Genomic DNA, 20,567 nt, shown 5'->3' on the forward strand with positions numbered 1-20,567 from the left:
GGGTGTGTATACATACAATGAAAGACAGGATCTAACACTGATATTCATGTGTATTCTACATGCAGAAGTTGCTCTTATTGTTGATCGAAACAACACAAAATAACTGAGCTCTTTCTTCCTTCTTCTCTTCTCAACTTCAGACTTTCACCTTAGCTTTTTGTTTTCAGGAGAAAGCAACAAAAATTCCAACATAAGGTAACCAGAAGGAAATTGCTCTGTCAAACAACAAGAGTGAAATGTGGTCCAGCACCCTGGTCTTCTCCAGGAATGTCCAGGAGCTCAACGATGTCATCAAGAATAAAACTGTTTTCTGCTTTCTGTTTTGCACAGTACTAGGCTCAAACCCAAACTGGTTCCCCTGAAGGTCATAAGGTAAATAGGGCAGCCCCCGTAGGATCTTGGCATGGAAGGGAAAAGCCCCAGAGCAGCAAATAGGGTGATATCCCTTGTATTTCCCCAGAGAAAAAAATGAAAAACTTCTTCCCATGCCATGAACTTAAAACTCATCCCTTTCAATCTGATTGGGCCAACAGAGGTCACATTGCATCTTCCCAGACCAATCACAGCCGCCATGAAAAAATGCCATGTTCTGATTGGCTTAGACCAAGAGTTACCGCTGGGACTGGGGATACAGAGGCTTCCTGAACAAAATTGGGTGCATTCAGAAGTAGAAAAGGTAATCAAGTATGCCCTTATAGTAGTGAGCTACTTTCTAGAAAAATGAGATGCCTTGTAATTCACCAAAGTTACACTTCCTTCATCCATCCATTCACTCACTCACTCAGGGAATATTTATTGGGTGCTGATTCTGCGCCAGGGACCAGGCAAGCTTATTCAGGCACCTCAAGAATTTTTCAAATACCTCTGCACATATTTTTCATTCACTGGCCACATATGGAGGCAAGTAGCCATATAAATAGACGGACGTATTCATGTGGCACATTTTCAAAAACCCACGCTCCTAACACTCAGTTCTCACATTCAGATCTTCATAAATCTGGATTCCACCGGGACCAGGTCACGATATCATTTTAGGCCATTGTCAAGAAGGATTTACGATGGTTGTTTGCATGACCCAACCATATGCTGTGGCTGGGGAAATACTCTGGTTAGCCTGCTTTGACGTATGTATTGATGACAAAGAAAGTTACACCACACCACAGGAAAAAAATAACATGAAAACACTCCCAAATCTGTCCGTAAGCTCCCTGTAGAAATAATGACCTTCCTGGTAAAATCAAGAGATGATTAAAAGTAATTAATGGATACTTCTCAAAAAAGACATAACAATCAGAGGATCTGGAAGCCAGCTGTCGTAACATTTCTTGAGAACAAGGTGCATTTTATTGGCTTCATGAAATGCATGCCTTCAGCCCCACAGCAGAAGGCCAGGAAATGCAGATCTGACCCAGAGATAATGCCAGTTTTCTGTTCTTATATCCTTTCAGCACAGAGCTTAAGTCTTAGAAAACAAGGTGCAATTTTCCGAACTGACGTGATGTTTTCTTGTGTGTGACCTGACAAATGTGAGTGCCTTACTTCGTGATCTGAGGGAACAGGCCCCTTATCTTCACAGATACAGCAGTCACTCGATTCTAGAATGAAGCCAGGGAAAGAAGGAAGACAACAATTCATTGAGCCTTGGTTTCCTCCTCTGTAAAGTAGAATAATACTATCTATATTGCATAAGTGGATATGAAGATTAAATAAAATACTGACCATATAGAATATTAGCAAGGGCAGGGAGTGGGGAGAGGGGTTGACCATAAAACAGCAGCTTGAGAGAAGCTTTTCGAGTGATGAAACTCTTCTCTATCTTGGTAATGGGGGTGGTTATATAGCCGCATGCATTGTCAGAGATCATAGATCTCTACATTGAAAAGAGTGAATTTTAATTTATACAAGTGAAAAAGTAAGATTCCCTAACACATACTTTTAAATTAATAAATCCCTAACGGAAAGCTAATTTTTAAAAAATTACAGTGCCTAGCTTCAAAGATGTAATAGTTTTGGGGGACAGATGTATAAAATATCAGCTTTCTCACCATTTCCATGAAAGGTCTCTTCGTATACACTCCGCTCTCTGACTGCAGACTCATCTTGCTCCTGCTCCCAGTTTGTTCAGATTTACCTCGTCCCCTCCTCATGTGCTGTTCCCATTGCCTGGCACAATTGTCTCTGCTATCCCCTTCATTTTGTTAGTCCTGACTTGCTTCCTATATCTCAGCTTAGCCACTTCCTCTTGGAAGCCTTCCTGGAGACCTCCTCCCCAGGCTCAGGTTCCTGCTTCTCTTCTGTGCTCCTCAGCACCTCCCACCTGGGACTCTGTTTACCTGCCTGGCATCACCATAGACTGTGAGGTGATGAGGGTGGGGAGCTAAAGTCTTGTTTGCTGTTGTATCCCAGCATCCAGGACAGTGCAGGGGCCATATGAGGGCGTAGAGAAATGTCTATTGGGTGGATGGATGTGTGGGCAGGTGAATGAAGGCTGGAGAGGTTATAAGTGAGGAACAGATAAGGCCCGCTTTGACATCTCAACTTAATCAGGATTCTTTACCTTGACAAGGAACAGGAGCCAACTTGAACAAGCTTAAGCAAAATAGAAGATTTACTGACAGGATATTGAAAGAGCTCTGGAACGAAATCATCAATGTGTTACATAAGAACCTGGAACCATAAACTAGATCGCCACTGGAAACCCAAGTGAATTGTTTTCTCCATCCCTAATTTTCATTTTTTTCCCCTGCAGATCACCTTCATTGTTCTCTGTGCCCCAGTTTTGTTCTCTCTGTCCCACGTGTACATTTTGGAAAAAGATTACCCAACAAATAGTTTTCTTCCCTTCCGTGAAGGAAAATAGCCCAGACTAATCAGCCGTTTGTAAATTCCAGTGACCAAATCCTGGAAGGCAGAATCTGATTGCTTCACTTTGGGCTGGGTCTTTGCCTGCCCATCAATCAGCTTTGGTCAAGGTGTGGAGTCCCACAGCACACACATGGCTGCCATAGTTAACCCATGTCTTAGAGAAGTAGTATTGTTTTGGGGTTGAGCAGACACTCTAATTAGTGATCACTGCTTTCACAGACAAACTCATTAAGGTAATCCCCCTCAGGGTCATCTGCTGGTGTTCATGCCCTTGAATGTGGGCAAGACCTGTGATTTTTTTTTTTTTTTTGAGATGGAGCCTTGCTCTGTTGCCCATGCTGGAGTGCAGTGGCATGATCTCAGGTCACTGCAACCTCCGCCTCCCTGATTCAAGCAATTCCTCTGCCTCAGCCTCCCAATAGCTGGGATTACAGGTGCATGCCACCACACCTGGATAATTATTTTTGTATTTTTAGTATAGACGAGATTTTACCACGTTGGCCAGACTGGTCTCGAACTCTTGACCTCAGGCAATCTGCCCACCTTGGCCTCCCAAAGTGCTGGGATTACAGGCATGAGCCACCACGCCCAGCCCTGTGATTTTCTTTTAATCAATAGAGCATGACAAAGGGGACAAAATATACATGATTACATGTATATAATTATATAATATAAGATTGTAGCACCAGTCTTGCTGGGGTCTCTCCCCAACTTGCTTGCTTTGATGTGCCAGGTGGTCATGTTGGAAGACCCTCCATGTCAAGGAACTAAGGGTGGCCTCTGGTCAACAGCCATAAAAAAATGGAAGTTCTCAGTTCTACAGCTTCAAGAAACTAAATTCTCTCAACAACCTCAATTAGTTAGAAAACAGATTCTTACCCAGTCAAGACTTGGATGAGACCATAGCCCCAGCCAACTCCTTGATTGCAGTTTTATGAGACTCTAGGCAGAGGACCCAGTTAAACAGTTTCTGGACTTCTGACTTACAGAAATTGTGAGATAATAAATATGTGCTGCTTTGAGTGGTTAAGTTTGTGGTAATACTGTTACACAATAATAGAAAACTAATACAATTCCACAATACTTTTCAACTAAAAGTACTCTGAGAAGATTCACAGGTTCTCAGTAAAAACTTGTATGGCAACCTCTGAATCAAGGTCACACTGTTCTAGATGGTCAAAGGAAGGCATGGTAGCTATACCTGACAGTCAGTTGAAGGGGTGTCCCAAGCCCTAGGCAGGGAATCTCCACTTATACAGTTTAGGATATTTAACTTTGATCCTCCAGCTGCTGCCAGGATACTGATATATTCTACTGAGAAATTTACTCTCAGAAGATCTAGAGGTGAGCTCATCTGGGGGCTTTAAGGTATCATATTTAAGATGTTGATCTCAGGAATTCAAAAGAGTAGTGAGCCCAGAGACAGCAGGTGAGTGGCTCAGAGAGGAATGTGAGAAGAGCAGGTGAGGAAGGGCAAGCAGACATCTACAACTGTGTCTACAGTGTAGCTTTGCTCTACCTGAACTAATTGTGCCCTTAAAGATAATGATCTTTGGTGCTGCTAAGTTGGGTGTGGGGAAATGAGTCCTCATCTCTCATTCTCAACTTTAGTTACCGTAGGTGGCTAGTACACCCGTCATGAAAGGTACCTGGCCTCTTCTTCATGGAGTAGGCAGTTTTGGCAATGCTGGAAACATCCACACCATGGTTCTAGACTTTACTGATAAAAGTTGCTTGTGATATTGGTCAAAAATCCAGATTTCTGGACCTTTCCTCTAGAATTTCTGCTTCAGTATCGCTAGATTGATCCCAGGAATCAATGTTTTCACCATCAGGGAAGTTTGGAAAACTGCCGTACGTTAGTGTTTATGGAATCTGTCCCCTGTGATTGCAATAGTTCTTGCCAATGTTAGAGAGGCCATGGTGGTCTAAGATTGGAAAATGATGCATACCTACACATTCTGCATTGAAGGCTCCGAGACTAGACAAAGAACCACTGATGCCCAAGTAATCGTGTGGTTGGGCTCTCCAAGACTGAAACAACCTTGAAATCTTATTTGCTTTAGGGTCATGATCAAGGACAGACAGAACTTGACAGTCTCTCTTGAACAAATGGGCCGGGAAGGCTCCTGGCAAATAGGTGTTCCATACCCCATAAAACCACATGGTTGTCTGGTCTCCAAGGAGCATGATTTACACAAACACAATCAGTGAGCCAAAAGTAATAATAGAGGAATAGAGTTCTTTTACTCCTGTATTTTGGCAATAAGAAAGAAGATACAGATCCTTGCAATACTTACTTCCATCTCATTTCTTGTCTTAGACCTTCCCTAAACCCTGAAGTTACACTGGAACCACCCCAGCCCCCAACACATACACTCACACACACAGCACACACTCACAAAACACACACATGCATGTATACCCAACATACACACCCTACATGCACATGTTTGCATGCCCTTGCTGTGTTCTGAAGATGGCACTTTGCTTTCCTCCCTCCTTTTTCACTTGATGTCTTATTGTGGAGATTGACTCAGTTTCTCCCACCCTTTATGTCAGATTCAGTCATCCTACCGATGGTGGCTAAGAGGTAGAAATGGAGGCTGTACCCGTAGGATTCTCTCTACTAGGCTAGGGGAGAAAAGATGAGCCTGGGAATACTCCTTAATCCATTTATCCTATCGCATGAGTATTATTACAGGCAGGTGAGAAATCTGCCTGCTTAAAGACAGAACTTTCTGATCCCCTGGAGAAAAGAAAACTAAAACTGTTCTTTTCTTTCCATTAGACTGTGAGCTCCACAGTAGGTGGCCCTGGGCCCTGTGATCTGCACCTCACTAGGACCTAAACCATGCCTCATACTTAGCACAAAATCTCCTAGAAGGAATTATTTGTTGGGTAGTTACTATGTAGAGGTAAGTAATTTATATGTATTAATTAAATTTTGCTTCAATCCATATCATTGCAGAGTATAAGTTCTAACACAATACTAAGAGCACTCTTAAATAGTTACCTAATTCTTACCAAGCGCTGTTCTGAGTTAACAAATATTACCATTTGATCCTCACAGAAGCACCATGAGGCAGATTCCATTATTATCTCTGATTTTACATGTGGGACAAGCACAGAGAAGCTCTGTTGCTTGGCACGTTTGCAGTCTGCAAGTGATGGAAGCTTTTGGGGATCCAGTCCAGCTCACAGTCCCTGGTCTCAGCTGATGTTAGCCTGTCTCTCATGGTATTGTGGGTCAGAACACATTCCTTGGATCTAGACATTTGACTCTGCATTTCTAGCTACATGAGCTGGGGCTGCTTACTTAACTCATTCAAACCTTAGTTTCCTCAGCTTGGCTGGGCATGGTGGCTCACGCCTATAATCCCAGCACTCTGAGAGGCCAAGGTGAGTGGATCGCTTGAGGTCAGGAGTTCAAGACCTGCCTGGTCAACATGGTGAAACCCTGTCTCTTGACTAAAATACAAAAATTAGCTGGGTGTGGTGGCATGCACCTGAAGTCTCAGCTACTTGGGAGGCTGAGGCACAAGAATAGCTTGATCCCAGGAGGCAGAGGTTGCAGTGAGCCTAGATTGTGCCACTGCACTCCCACCCGGGTGACAGAGCGAGACTCCATCTCAAAAACCAAACCAAACCAAACCAAAACAAAACAAAACAAAACCAAAAAACCCACCAAACCTTTGTTTCTTCAACTGGACGAGAAGTTAATAGTGATTCTAAACTCAAAAATTGCTGTGATGACTAAGTTAATACATCTTTCTAGAATAATCCCTGGCTTGAATTAAATCTTCATGAATATAGCTAATATTATTAATATTAGCACCTTTTTGCTAATGAGAAAACAGGACCAGAGAGGTTAGTTCACTTGCCCAACGTCACACAGTTCCTCAGTGGTAGATATAAAGTGGAAATCCAGGTTGGTCTGTTTTTCTGCTGTGGATGAGAGGCAGTCTAGCACACCTTGTCACTATGTTTTTCTTGCGCTCCAGACTGTGAAAGCACAGTAAATTTTTTTCATGGTTCATTTCTTCTTAGCAACTACCACTCCTGGGTAGATCCAGCTCCCAAGGACACTGGACAATCTAGGAAGTATATTTCCAAATCTGCAAATCATCAACAGAATTAAATCTAAATGTCACATTACATCCTGTCCGATATCTGGTCTTCCCTAAACAGACATAAAACTAAAATCTTTTTGGATTGCTTTGCCATTTTCCAAAGCATTTCCCAGACTCTTTCTTCTATCCTGCCTTCAAAGTCCTGCATTAGGCCCTCTCCCTCAAGGGCAGCTTGGCATGGGCTATGGTTCAACACATGTGGTCTTCAGTCTACTTTTGCAAGACGGGGTTCCTCAGGCATTCTCTGCAACATATGAAGCCCCAGAGGGCTGAAACTCAAGTGCGGGAAGCCAAGGCTCTGAGGGGCACCTGCAGCTCATGAAGTAGGTGGCTGATGCAAGCAAAGGTATGTCCACCCTGCCTCACAAACTCCAGATTGCACAACTGGGAACTGGAGGGAGATAAACTGAGCCCAAATGAAAGGAGCTCTTTATTTAATTTCGTGGAGTAAATTAATCTAATCTTACCTCCCCTAAAAGTGAGATGGATTAAATTCTCAATTGCTTTGAATTAATCTCTAAATTGCTTCAAGAACGTATTTTATAAATAACAAATTCATGGTACATTACATAGAAAACAAGAGACGTTAAAAAAGTCAAACTGGCATTTTTGTATAACTTTGATTTTTTTGTTGATGTCTGTCTTAATCTGCTGCTATAACAGCATATCTGAGACTGGGTAATTTATAAAGAAAATAAATGTACTTGGCTCATGCTTCTGGAGGCTGAGAAGTCCAAGATCAAGGGGCCTTATCTGATGAGGGCCTTCTTGCTGTGTCATCCCATGGCAGATGGGCAAAGACAGGGTGAGAGAGAAGGGGCCAAACTCATCTTTGATCAGGAGCTTACTTCCACAATAAGTAACCCACTCCCATAATAATGACATTAATTTATTCACAAGGGCAGAGCCCTCATGACTTGATCACCTCTTAACGGTCTCATCTCTCAGCATGGTTACATTAGGGATTAAGTTTCCAACACACAAATTTTGGGGGACACATTCAAACCACAGTAATATCACAAAGAATGGCCATAGTTTCCAACAAAGTTATCTGACATTATTTTGGTATAAGTTTTCTGACTCAGAGAATTGTTTTTTCACTGGAGTAAAATTTCAGTGACACTCTATTTGCATAAAATTATTAATAAATACCATCTCTTTGTCAATTAAAATGAAAAATACTGCTGTTACTAGATCAGAGTATTTGATTTTGACAAGACATGTAATGTATACGTTGTCTAGAGGCTAGGAATATATCTATGTGGTTTCTGCACTCAGAAATCAGGGCCATCATAAAGAAGATCACCTTGACAAGCTCCACGGCATGTTTTTATTAGTATTTCCTATGTCTGTGGTATAGGAGGAAAATACACCTATGCCTACAAATCGAATTGCATTGACCTAAAATATTGATTGCATATTAAAAAGTCCAAATTAAAACAAAAGAAAACAAGTTGAATTTACAGACAATTTTCTCAGTCATAGATGGATTCTGTCTTATTTTTATTAGTTGATGTGCGTTTTAACAAACCATTTAAAATTCCTAGTACTATTAAGATGTCTTTTCACATGCCTGTGACATTACCTGGGAGAACTCAGCGACGTGAACGTGAAGCTCTAATATTTTATGATTCAAGAATCCAAAAACAATTTGTTTCCTAAAAACAACCAAAAAAGAGCATGTTTTAAGAATAAATAAATAAATATATAAGTGCATCATTGGGATATTGTATGGTAAAGCTAGCCAGGGCAGATCTTTCTGTGATGTTAATCATTAGTTTCTGATATATCTTGTGATTTTTTAAAACTCATTTTCTTGTATTTAAAATAAACTTATTTAAGACACAAATGTCCTGCTTAAGCTTACGTACTTTGGGTGTTTTCAGTCAAACGTTGCATTATCAAAAATTATTTCTCTATATCTCTGATAGTTCAATCTATTTTTAAAATTGCCTTCCTTGTCTCAGAGAGAAAACTCTTTCTCCTCACATTCCAACAATTGTTCCGTGACAGCTCAGTGTTTGTTGGAGACAGGATAAGGATTCTGATAGATCGACCCGGCTTGTACCTTGCAGTGCAGGCTCTTGCCTGTCTGCTGGGACCTAGGGCCGGTAGAGCTGTAACTGCACAGAGAAGACTGCCTGCTTCTTACAGGCTGGTTTTCAATGTCTGGGAGAGTTTAACTCTGCTCTGCATCTTCTGCCTCAGCTGGAATCCTACGTGTATCCTATCCCATTCCTACCAAACCAGTTTAGAACACCAAACATACCCCCACAGTTTGACCCTTTTTGGCAATCTTAGAAACTCAAGCATAGAGTTCAGAGAAATGTGAGCACCTGTATGAAGGGAAGATGGGTACAAAGGAATGAGTGGGGGTTCCTCTTCACCATCCCTAAAACTGTAGCAGTATTTAGCGGCATCACTGATAAGGCCGGTCTCAGAACTGTGCAAACATCTGCCCTGCCTGGCCTCTCAATGAAAAAGCTTCTACCCTTTAACAGATATTTCCACAAACTCGCTGTCCACCTCCCTGTTACAGGTTAGTAAACCAATCAAGCCTTTTATTTGAAAACATGAGGCGACAACTCCTTAGTTAAATAATAAAGAAAATTCAAGATACCAAACACACGCCGAGGAACGAAATAGCTACATCAGAATAACAGATTCTGAGGCAGCATCAGATTCTTTCTGGGCATGTACGCAGTTTCAATTGAGTGTTCATTTTCCCTGCAACTCAATTTTCCATCCTGAGTTAAATGTCTAAAGGTAGAAGACAGACAAAGAGATGACTTTCCGGGGTTCCTTCTAGCTTCTAGATCTTGGTGCCTAGAGTTTAAATTATTTTGTTCTTAAAGTGGAACAGCTTATATCTAAAACATTAAGTGTATGATACAGCAGAAGAGTTAATAGTCCTTGAATTTATTACCTCCTTCCCCCTTTCAAGAAATATCTGACATTCTCTTCCAGAGCAGGGGTAATAACCTCATTCCTCTCAGGATCCACAGTGCTAGGCTTAAAGTAGGGGTCTAGCATATCCTGAACTGACTTGAAATCACACATTTGGATCACTTAATAGTTAAGTTCCTTACAAACCTTAAGCATCCAAAGAGGGCTGAGGATACATGTTTGAAATAGATTATTTTTAAACGATGTAGATCTATGCATCCTGATGCAGATAGATCTCTAAGAGATCTGGAGGAAAAGAAAGTATGGAACAATACTTTCATCATATGATTCGGATTATGTTGTTTAAAAGAGAAGTAACGCCAAACTATTTGTTCCTTTAGGTCTGTATCTCTGGATGCAGATGTATTAGAAAAGCAGCAACAACAGGAACGCTATCCAACGCACTGACGGCAGCCTCTAGGAGAGGATGGACTTGGAACTTCATCTGACCTTTGTGTTTTTAACAACCAAAATTTATTAATTCAGGACTTGTGTTTCTAAAAGTAAGCAAAACGAAAAAAGGAGGTATAACAAATTTCTTATCACCAAGAGAATTCAGAAAAAAATAAGTAGATAGGTCAATGTTACATAGTTTATGAAAGCAAGGTGGAAATGCATAAAATCAGAGTGCCGTGGAAAGAATAATGTTGGGGCATTTTTCAAATGCATCTTGTTCTAATGTACTCTGAAAGGTGGTATAAATTAGCAGAAGTCACCCTAATGCGCAGCAAATGCAAAAGTAGTGGCATTTGAAGGAATCACTTATTTTAAAAACAAATCTTAAAGGAACACGTTTAAACAGAAGTTAATGTAGATGTGTATTTACATTGAAAAATAATTTTCATTTTTGAAATACATTTCCTTTTTGGAATTTAATAAGCAGGTGAAAGGGATTTAGACTACAAAAGGAAAATTCAACTTAAGTTTTAAAACATTTGATGTTAATGGTTTTTGTGGGGATTTGAAAATTATCTAAAGATTTTGATGAAAATCTCTCCACATGAATATTTAACAAAACATCTACAAAGAGAAATTTTGTCTTGGTTGAAACTGGAATTTTTCCACTCACTCTATCAATATCTTTTTTCTTTATGATTTTGTTTAATTAGTATAATATTATTTTATTGTGAAACATTTCATGGCCACTGCAGAAAATCAGAAAGTACAAAAAGCAAAAAGGAAAAAATGAAAATATTCATAATTTAACCAGAAATAATTATCTTGGATTATGTTTTTGCTAACCCTCTTATGCATGTATGTATTCACATTAAAAATGATATTTTTCAAAAACAATTTTAACTTAATGCATTGGAACATTTTTCGTGCTATTGATTATTAAATATTTTAAAACTTGGAGACAAGAAGGCATCCTGTTTATCAAAGTTCTCAATTCACTCAATAAAAATTCACTCAATAAAAATCATTTGTAATCTCAAATCACTCACTTCATTTGATCCTCCCAAAATCTGGTGAGGGAGGAGGTGCAGGCACAGTTGCAGGGAATAGAGCCAGAACTGTTAACACTCCTGGTGAGACAGCAAAGTCAGAGAGTGTCCACCAAGTGTCACTTGGACACAAAGCGTCCAAGTTCATAATCAGCTGGTGAGTAAAGGAGACAGGACCTGACCCCAGACCTCCTAATAGTAAATCCCAAATCCCCCCTTCTGGACTATCACACTGCCATGGCTTTCTCCCTTGTACCATTCAGGATTCTGTCCAAATGGAATCTCCTCAAAACCCCTTTCCTTTCTCACCTTGTTCCTTGCTGTGTCTGTGAGGACCATGACACCAACTTGGTTTCCACCTGTAGCCCAGCACCAAGCACAGCATCCGGTACATAGTAAATGTTCAACGAAGGTTTGCTGATTGAAGACTACTCCATGGCGCCACTGGCTCTCAACACGACCACAGTTTGGAGAGTTGTCAAAAGAGATGACGAACATAGGCTCTGACAAGCTGGCATATCTGTTTAGGTTAATCTGAGTAAACAGACTGAATCAATGTACTGGTTGGATTAAATTAAGTTCCCTATTTTCATCTCTGGGGAAAATCAATAAAACAAAAGAAGATTGTGAGAAGCAGATAAAACAACCATTATTGAACTAAAAATCCCCAAAATAACGCAGCTGATTTTTCTTAAAGTCTGTTTTAGTGAAGAAGCAAAAAGTTAATCAGTACTTTTATACGATCTAAATAACCAAATGACAGAATAACCAGACTCTTGTCACTTCCTAATCAGCTATTTCTATGTGTGTGATAGAAAATATTGGAGTACATCTTTGCAGTTTATTTATTATTAATTACTGTCCTTATAAGAATGGACCAATAGGAAGGCCCCCTAGTGGTGAGTTACCGATTACATCGCTTTTTGGTTGGCACATTGAAAATTTTTAACTAAAAACAGTCCTGTACACGGCTGCATTTCTGTTTAAGCAGTATTTGTTAAAAGCACTTTTTTTTTTAAAAAGAAACAAGCTTTTCTCACAAATGTCTAAAAAGTTCTACCTTTGAAACATTTAGTCTAAGAATTCTTCGTCTTTCTCATGTTTACAAGCATAAGTAGTTCCTATATAAAGCTAAAGGAGGGCAAAACTGCATTTCTCTGTCTATCTTCTTGACTACTTGGTCTATTTTAAACTTTTTCTTTTTTCTAACTATTTTCCCCAGTAATATTCACCCAAAGAAATGTGTAGGCACAGTATATTACTATATATTTCATACTGAAATGTCTTTATTAATAACTTTTCTCCAACTTAAGTTAGTCTCACTAGAATAGTAATATAGCTTTAAGTTGATACATTTGAAAATAATTTATTTGAATATATGTTTATTTAAAACAATAACTGGCTTCATTTTCAAAAATACATGTACAATTTAAATACTGTTGGGGCAAATGTGATGTCACCAGGAATTATAATACTGAAAGAAGTTAGTTCTCAAATCTTAAAAACAAAGCAACAAAAACTCAACTTACAGTTTTTAAAAATATAAGATATTTTTACTTTGAAAAATAATGTCAAACTGTATACATTTTAAATATATTTAATTAATATTTATTCTAAAACCCATTTTCTTGAAAATGAAATGTAATATCTAAAGTCTTTCCTGTAAGGATAATTATTGTTTTCTGCATTGAGTGGAAACATTTTAATGATCCTTTTAAAGGATGCAGTAAAAACAAAACACGCAACCTTCAACTGATTCCACCTTTGTATAAAGTAACTCTTCTTTTGAGATTCACATTTCATCTGCAGACTGATATGATGCCATGGCATTTCAGGAAATGTAAACACAAACAAAAGATAGTAATGAAAAATGAGCGACTGCTGGGTTTTATTTTGTTATTCTAGTACTCTTCCTCCAGTTTACGCTGCTTATTTTCACTAAACTTTGTTATCTCGTTTTGCGTATTGTATTCCCTTCAATAAATGAGTGGTTTTGATCATTTTTCAAAAATGAAAACGCACATAGGCCATGTATACTCATATTTTTCTGAACCTGGACAGAACTATGCCAAAGAAAAGAGAACACATCTTTCTCTTTCCAAAACATAGCTGTGTTTCATTGCTAAATTTTTATACATCATAATTTCTAGAGACCTCTTCGTAAATTGTCATCAGCAGAAGGTCATTCTGGCCATTTGAATTATTGTGAGATTTTTCATGTACACAAAAAATAGAAAAAGGCTTCCCATTCAGGTATTTCAGTCGCTTTCCTAGTTTTGGTTGATATGATATATTTAACATTGGGGCCATTTAGAGATCACTTGTGACTCAATTAAGGCAAGAATGAAAAACATTTCTTTAAAAGTTCCTTGAACTCTTAAATGGTATTCCTATCTCCTCCTTCTCCCCTTGCCCTTTTGTAGGAGATGGCATGTTACTATGAAATATTACTGCCTTGCTTTGGCAACTTTATTTTGGGCTTTAGTTGTGGAGGAAGTGGAAAATTTTAAATATTCTAACCAAATGGATTAAAGAGATCACCTCTGTGCTTCCTTTGCCTGGGGTAAAAGGTCAACTCTCACTCACTTCCAATCTCCTACTTTCCCCCAGCCAGTCGGCAGTCCCCATGCCATGTTGCATGTATGGACGACAGGCCTTGAGGTCTTTTCTGTTAGAATATATAATCGCCCAGAGTTAGAAGTGGAAAATGGAAGCCTCTGATCATATGCTCATAAAAGGCAATTTCAGTGTCAGACCAGTGGACTGAATAAATATAGAAAGGATTTATTATGAAGTTCTGTAGTGATGCTGGCACCAGCAGCAAACTGCTGGGCAACATTCTGTAGCCAAAATCCAGGAACAAGCACAAACATTGAACCACTGTGTTCTCAGTAACAATAAGGAGAGTGGCTTTATGATTGGCTGGCATGGCCACAAAAGACACATGCTGGCATGTTTCAGGACATAAATGATGGACCTGCTGCTGGGAGTTTATAATTATTTAATCAAACCCAGACTGCAGGACCTGGAGACACATTGTTGTCCTCCCAAGAGTGGAAAAAGGACAGAACTCAAACATTGACAGGCTCCAGGGGGACCTGGAGGGGTCTGGGATTGTGGAGGTGTGTGCTTTCCCTGGCCAGCCAGAGACCAGCCCAGGCCCAATAAAGGGTCACTTCCCTTGGGCTACATCTCCCTTGCAGCCAGAGCTGGTAGGAGCTGAGTTACCCATCATCCTCTTGATGTGCTGATGGAAGTGGAATTAATTATATCTCCTTTCATGGAAGGAAACTTATGTCCTGCTCTGAACAGGAAACCACTCATTTGATCCAACTCTTTCTCCAGCACACACACACACACACACACACGCGCGCGCGCACGCGCACACACACACACACACACACACACACACACACTTACAAAGGACTCCTGCCAGCTGCTTGCATTGTGTGTACATAGTTTTAAATCCTTGAAGACTAAAAAGCTCCACTCCATTCAACCCTCATCCCTGCATTTGGAGAGTAACATGATGGACATGCTGTGGTCATGAAACATCCCATGGCACTGGATGTTTAGGGATGGGAGTCTGGGGTGCAACTGGACTTTGTGCTCCAAATCAGCCTACAATTCCATCCCAGCCTTATGGAAAAAGAAAGTTGGGGATGGGGATGGGATTGAGGCTTTCACAAGCAATGATTGTGCGTTTTGGTGGAAAGAGAACAAATTACTAAATTAGATTAGCATTATATTTCATTCCTAGCCCCTAAGAGATTTAGAAATTTAAATAAGGTACTCTATTGAATTCGGTTGTTACATGTAAACTTTAAGTTTCTATTTTAATGCCGCAAGAAATAGTGCATGAACTGATGATGTCATGAGGGCATGGATTTTTTTAAGGGATATTAAGTTAAAGCAAACTGGCATTAGAGAAAATGAATTCAATGTAATCTTGATGTAACTAATCAAAGTACCAATTCTTGTATTTCTCTTTCTGTACAGAAATGCTTTAAAGAGTGGCTACTACCAGCCAAGCAAACAGGAATTCCTCCCTATTTCTTCCTCTTTGCAATCCTATGTGTAATCTTCACACTTGGGATACTATAAAACATTTACCGTTATCCAAATCGATATTTTTTTCTCTAAATATGATTTTTTTCTTTAAGTAACTATGAACATTGTACAAGTGGCACATGGATACATTTTCATTGTAAATAAAATGGTGAAAGAAGTGAGAGCCCCCTCATTGCCCCCACTTTGTGGTTCTACTCCCTAACCCCAGAGGTAGCCATCATAATAGATTGGGTGTGTAGATTTCTTTCCCCCATATGTTCGTTCTTTCAAAGGAACAAATTTCAAAAACAAAGTATGGAAAATATTTAACCTTCTGCCACGATTATTAGGTTTTGATGTTTAAGAGGGAAAAATGCCCAAACACATAAAAGTGGAAAATCCCCAAACAATTTGGTAAGATATGCATTGTAGATTTCTTCATTCTGAGAAGTCCTCCAAAGGTTTGACAGACATACTTTTGAACATATGTAAAGACATCTCCACTTTTAGAAAATAAACTAAAAATGAGGTCGATTTAAAAAAAAAATACAAAATCTTTTATCAGTTTCCAAAGGAGGGAAAAAGAATCAGAAGGAAAAAAATTAAACCATATTTCAACTACTCATGTCTTATGTTCAACCAGTTTTGTCTTTTTTTTTTTTTTTTTTTTTTTCTGCAGTGCACTGGCATAATTCTCAAACAGCTTCAGGAGTTTGGGGATTTTAAACACAGTCTCTTGCCATGATATAAATGTACATTTAAAAAATTGTTTGTTTTTAGCTGGCATTTTAACAGAATAATAATCTTCCTTTATTCCTTCTTTATATACCTTCAGTAATGCTAAAATAGTGTATATAGCAACTATAATTAAACAAAGATGTGGACTTATTTTATAGGTTGCAGTCAACGTTCTAATTTTGTTTTATAAATGAATTAAGAGGAATTTAAGCTAGCAAAAGAGGTTGAGATGATGGTAATGAACAGTCTGCTTAAGTATAAAATGATCAAGCAAACACAGTAACGAAATTATCCAGAGCATCTTGAATCTTCCCTTTGATGCCCTATGAAGATCCATGGGAATTTCCGTGCTCATGTTGCAAGCACCTCCCCTGACTAATAACGTATTGTTTACAGTTGCTAGCCTGTGCTGAATTTCTGTAAGGGCATTAATTATCAAGAATGCCATTTTCTATTGCCTGTCTGAGTAAGCTCAGAAACAGGACGACATTTTAAATACACCTTTAGGCTATACTCTGTCTTCGCATGATGCTAAATTCAGAGAACAAAGGACAAACCAAACTAAAAAACCACCAAGCCATTTCCTTGGCACCACATAGTCAACTAACCCAGCCAAAGTATGGAAGGCTCACGTTTTATTTGTTGTGTGTGTGTGTGTGTGTGTGTGTTTTTAAATGAGATCCAGAGAGAGAGAGAAAGAGAAAAGAGAGAAAATTCTGTAGCAAGAAGACACATGGTAATTCTACTTAGAGGGTGCTGTGGGTGAAATGAAATACCCAGTCCTTGCCCATGAAGAATACACAGCCTGGTACAGAAGACTAGATAAATTGCATAAGATGAAAACATAATTCTGACCACAGTCAATAGAATGAGATTCATACAGTAAAGTTCTAAAGAAACTTCATGGAAAGAACTATTTCCATGGTGTGTGTGTGTGTGTGTGTGTCTGTTGTGCTGTCTGTCCATCTTTAACAGGAAAATGGAATTGAGTGATAGTTCAGTGATTTTCAACTCAGCCATTTTTCTTATTTTAAAGAAAGGTTTCTCTAAATATTAACAGCTTCATTAAACACATTCCCTCAATAAGCATTTCTTCAACAATTGTAATGTTCCAGCAATATATTGGTGAGAGAAGTAACAATAATCAATAGGACAGGTACAGTTTGAAGGACATTTGATAGAAAAGGAATATGAGGCCCAGTATAACATGTTCTGACAATAATAATTTTAATCTGGAAATCTTCCTATGCATTATTAGTGTTGCAGGGGAGTTTGAAAATAAGAGGGCAGTACAGAGATGGAGAGGGCTCACTCATCAAGTTTGGGAGGCAGAAGGTAACAGAGGGGGACACTCGAACATGGCAGTAAGTGCAGGAACTCTTACAGGTGGACAGGAGTTATCAAGGGAAGGGACGAGGGGAGGAGCTAAGCTGGGGCACATGTAGAGGAAGTCCAATACTCACATCAATGGGAAATAATGTTTGACCAGTGTTATTGTTTTGTTTGCTTGCACAGCATAAGTCGTACTTCTTTGTCCTTTTCTGGAAATCATGAATGTGAATGTCATTTGCAGCATGCATTTGTATAGCGGATGGAAGTTCTCCATGGACCAGGCTTTCTCCAAGGTAAATCACTGCTATAACACCAGGATAGACAACCACATCTGGCTCTGAATGGGTGTCAGTAAATATAAATGTGGAAGTGTATCCACCGAGTACAGTCAAAATGTGATTCCCTTTAGTTTGAATTCATTGTTGCTGAGTTTACTGAAGTAAAGGGAAAGAATTCTCTACAATTTTCTATTCTGGTACCACAGGAAGTAATTAAAACCCCTACTTGAGGGGAATATCTGTTTTGGGCCTTGATATTGTCATGTTGTTGCGTAAAAAGAGTTTGGCGTCAGGATGAATTTCAGAGGCCACAGGCCAGTGAGTGTATCCAGTCCTGTTGTTGGCCCTACCTTAGGTGGGTGAACACATCTGCGGAGGTGTCAGTGGGTTCTTTAATATCACCGGGCTTTTCCTCAAATGGAGAGAGACTTGTTGAAAAAGATAAGAAATGTTTTTGTAAAATTCGCCTAAATGTGGCTCCTTTCTTTATTAGAAATATAGTAGTTTCATTTCAAAGGAGAAAACTCTGTTGCCTGTTCTTCAGTGTTGAACAGCTGAGGTGGCATTTATGGGTTCTAGATCAATATTATAAAGTTAAACATGAACGCTGATCGTCTTCTTTTAGCTTTAACCAACCAGTGTAGCTAATTGGCTGAACTAGACTTTGCACTGAGTTTCTTTTGAGTTAAAGGAGAGCTGGGTGAATCTTCCCAAGAGAAGAACATCTCAGATTTCTGCCCAAACTCTGACCTACCTCATTGCTGGAGGCTATTAAAAGAATAGAAAATTTCAACTTTTATAGCATGAACTTCCTTTAGGGCTTCCAGTAAGACTTCTGTGCAATACCAGCCATAAAGGAGAAGGGGAAGGAAATTGGAAAATAAGGGCTAAGAAACTAGATAGGGGATGGCAAGTAAATATCAACTCTGATTGATTAATGGTTGCTGCTAGGAGCACTGGGTGGGAAGGATCAGAAAGTTGCATCTGGGGTCATTGGAAAGAGCACCATGATTGATGATCACTGTCTGCCTTAGCTACAGAGCGGGATATAGGCCCGGATGCAATGACTTGCCCTCACCAATAGTTGATAACATCCCTCTGACTCACACGTCCTATGAGTCTACATAGGCAGAATTTTCATTTAGAAATAATAGATACTTTTTCAAAGATATAAGGATATCAAAGATTGCAGATTATAGAAAATTAGTGGCCCAGACCAAGCCCTTTCTTTAAGACTGCTGAGTCTACTGGGGAGGCCAATAAGCACGTAACTAAATAGACTAGAAGACCAAATATAGGGGTCCAAAAGTGACTAATTCTAAGTAGGTTTGGATGTGGTTTGTCCCTGCCAAAACTCATGTCGAAATTTAATGGCCAATGTAGTGCTGTTGGGAGGTGGTACCTTTAAGAGGTGATTAGGTTTTTTTTGTTTTGTTTTGGTTTTGGTTTTTGTTTTTTTGTTTTTTTGAGACAGAGTCTCTCTCTGTCTCCAGGCTGGAGTGCAGTGGTGCAATCTTGGCTCACTGCAACCTCTGCCTCCCGGGTTCAAGCGATTCTCCGGCCTCAGCCTCCCAAGTAGCTGGGACTACAGGCGCATGCCACCACGCCTGGCTAATTTTTGTATTTTTAGTAGAGACAGGGTTTCACCATGTTGGCCAGGATGTTCTCAATCTCTTGACCTCGTGATCCGCCCACCTCGACCTCCCAAAGTACTGGAATTACAGGCATGAACCACCGAGCCCAGCCGGTGATTAGGTTTTTAAGATGGATTTCTTGAGAGGCTGGGTTAGTTTTCCTGGGAATCGATTTGTTCTCATGAGAGACAGAGCTTCTCCTTTCTTCTGCTTTCTGCCATGAGTTGAAGCAGCTTGAGGCCCTCACCAGATGGGCTGCCAGATCTTGGACTTCCCAAACTCCAGAACCATGAATGAAATAAGCCTCTTTTCTTTAGAAATTACACAATCTTACATATTCTGTTATAGTAACAAAAATGGACTAAGGTAGCATGGGGAAAATGTTCTGGAAAGGAGGGAATCAGAACTTGGCTTTAAAGGTTGAATAGTGGTCCAAAAGGCACAAGGGACAGAATTCCCTGCAGCAGGAACCCAGATGAGCAAAGGCCCTGAGATGGAGAAGGTCATGGTACATTTGGAGTCCTGAATTTGCTGGAGCAGCAGAAGAAAACAGTGAAGTCTTGGAGGGACAATGGAGGTGGAAGAGGGAGCTGCAAACATAGCCAGGACCTTAAGAACTACAAGAATTTGAATTTTATTCTCTAGGCAATGGGGAGCCATGGAAATCTTTGAAGCAGAGGAGTGTTCTACTCAGAACTGTTCTATTAAATGATTATTGTGCAGCGGGGTGGAAGCTGGATTAGCAGGAGAAACCCTGGAGACAAGGAAATTCAATTTAAAGTCTACTGCAAGAGGTAAGGAGGGCTTGACCAAGGTCAGGGTCAGACGCTCTAGAAAGAGGAGGTTGGGTACATGCCCCTGTGGGAGGGGAAGCTAGGGCAGCAGTGGCAGCCATCTCTTGTGTTCCAGGCCAGCAGGGTCTCTCTGTCAGTCCCAGACCCACACTGTGCTTCAGTAGGGGGCAGGAGGGCAAGGGATCTTGCTCTGGGGGAACAGGTCAGCAGGCTTCTGTTCTGAGAAAAATATGGTGACCTTTATCTTTTTCCTAGCGCCTTGGCACCAACATGACCCTGACCGACATTTTACTTTTTAGTCATGGCTGTACTTTTCCATTTAAATAAGATGCAAGCCCAGCTCCATGGGGAT

General features: G+C 39.9%; 1 long non-coding RNA gene across 1 annotated transcript; it reads left to right on the plus strand.

Annotated features, from left to right (window-relative positions):
* Positions 1 to 9,293: 9,293 nt before the first annotated feature.
* Positions 9,294 to 20,185, plus strand: LOC114676142 (uncharacterized). The gene is made up of 3 exons (XR_003726994.2): positions 9,294 to 9,537; positions 17,693 to 17,802; positions 20,067 to 20,185. It is a non-coding gene; the product is annotated as an uncharacterized LOC114676142 (long non-coding RNA).
* Positions 20,186 to 20,567: the final 382 nt, after the last annotated feature.

This window comes from Macaca mulatta, chromosome 2 (genome assembly GCF_049350105.2).
Source record: "Macaca mulatta isolate MMU2019108-1 chromosome 2, T2T-MMU8v2.0, whole genome shotgun sequence".
Lineage (NCBI taxonomy): Eukaryota > Metazoa > Chordata > Mammalia > Primates > Cercopithecidae > Macaca > Macaca mulatta.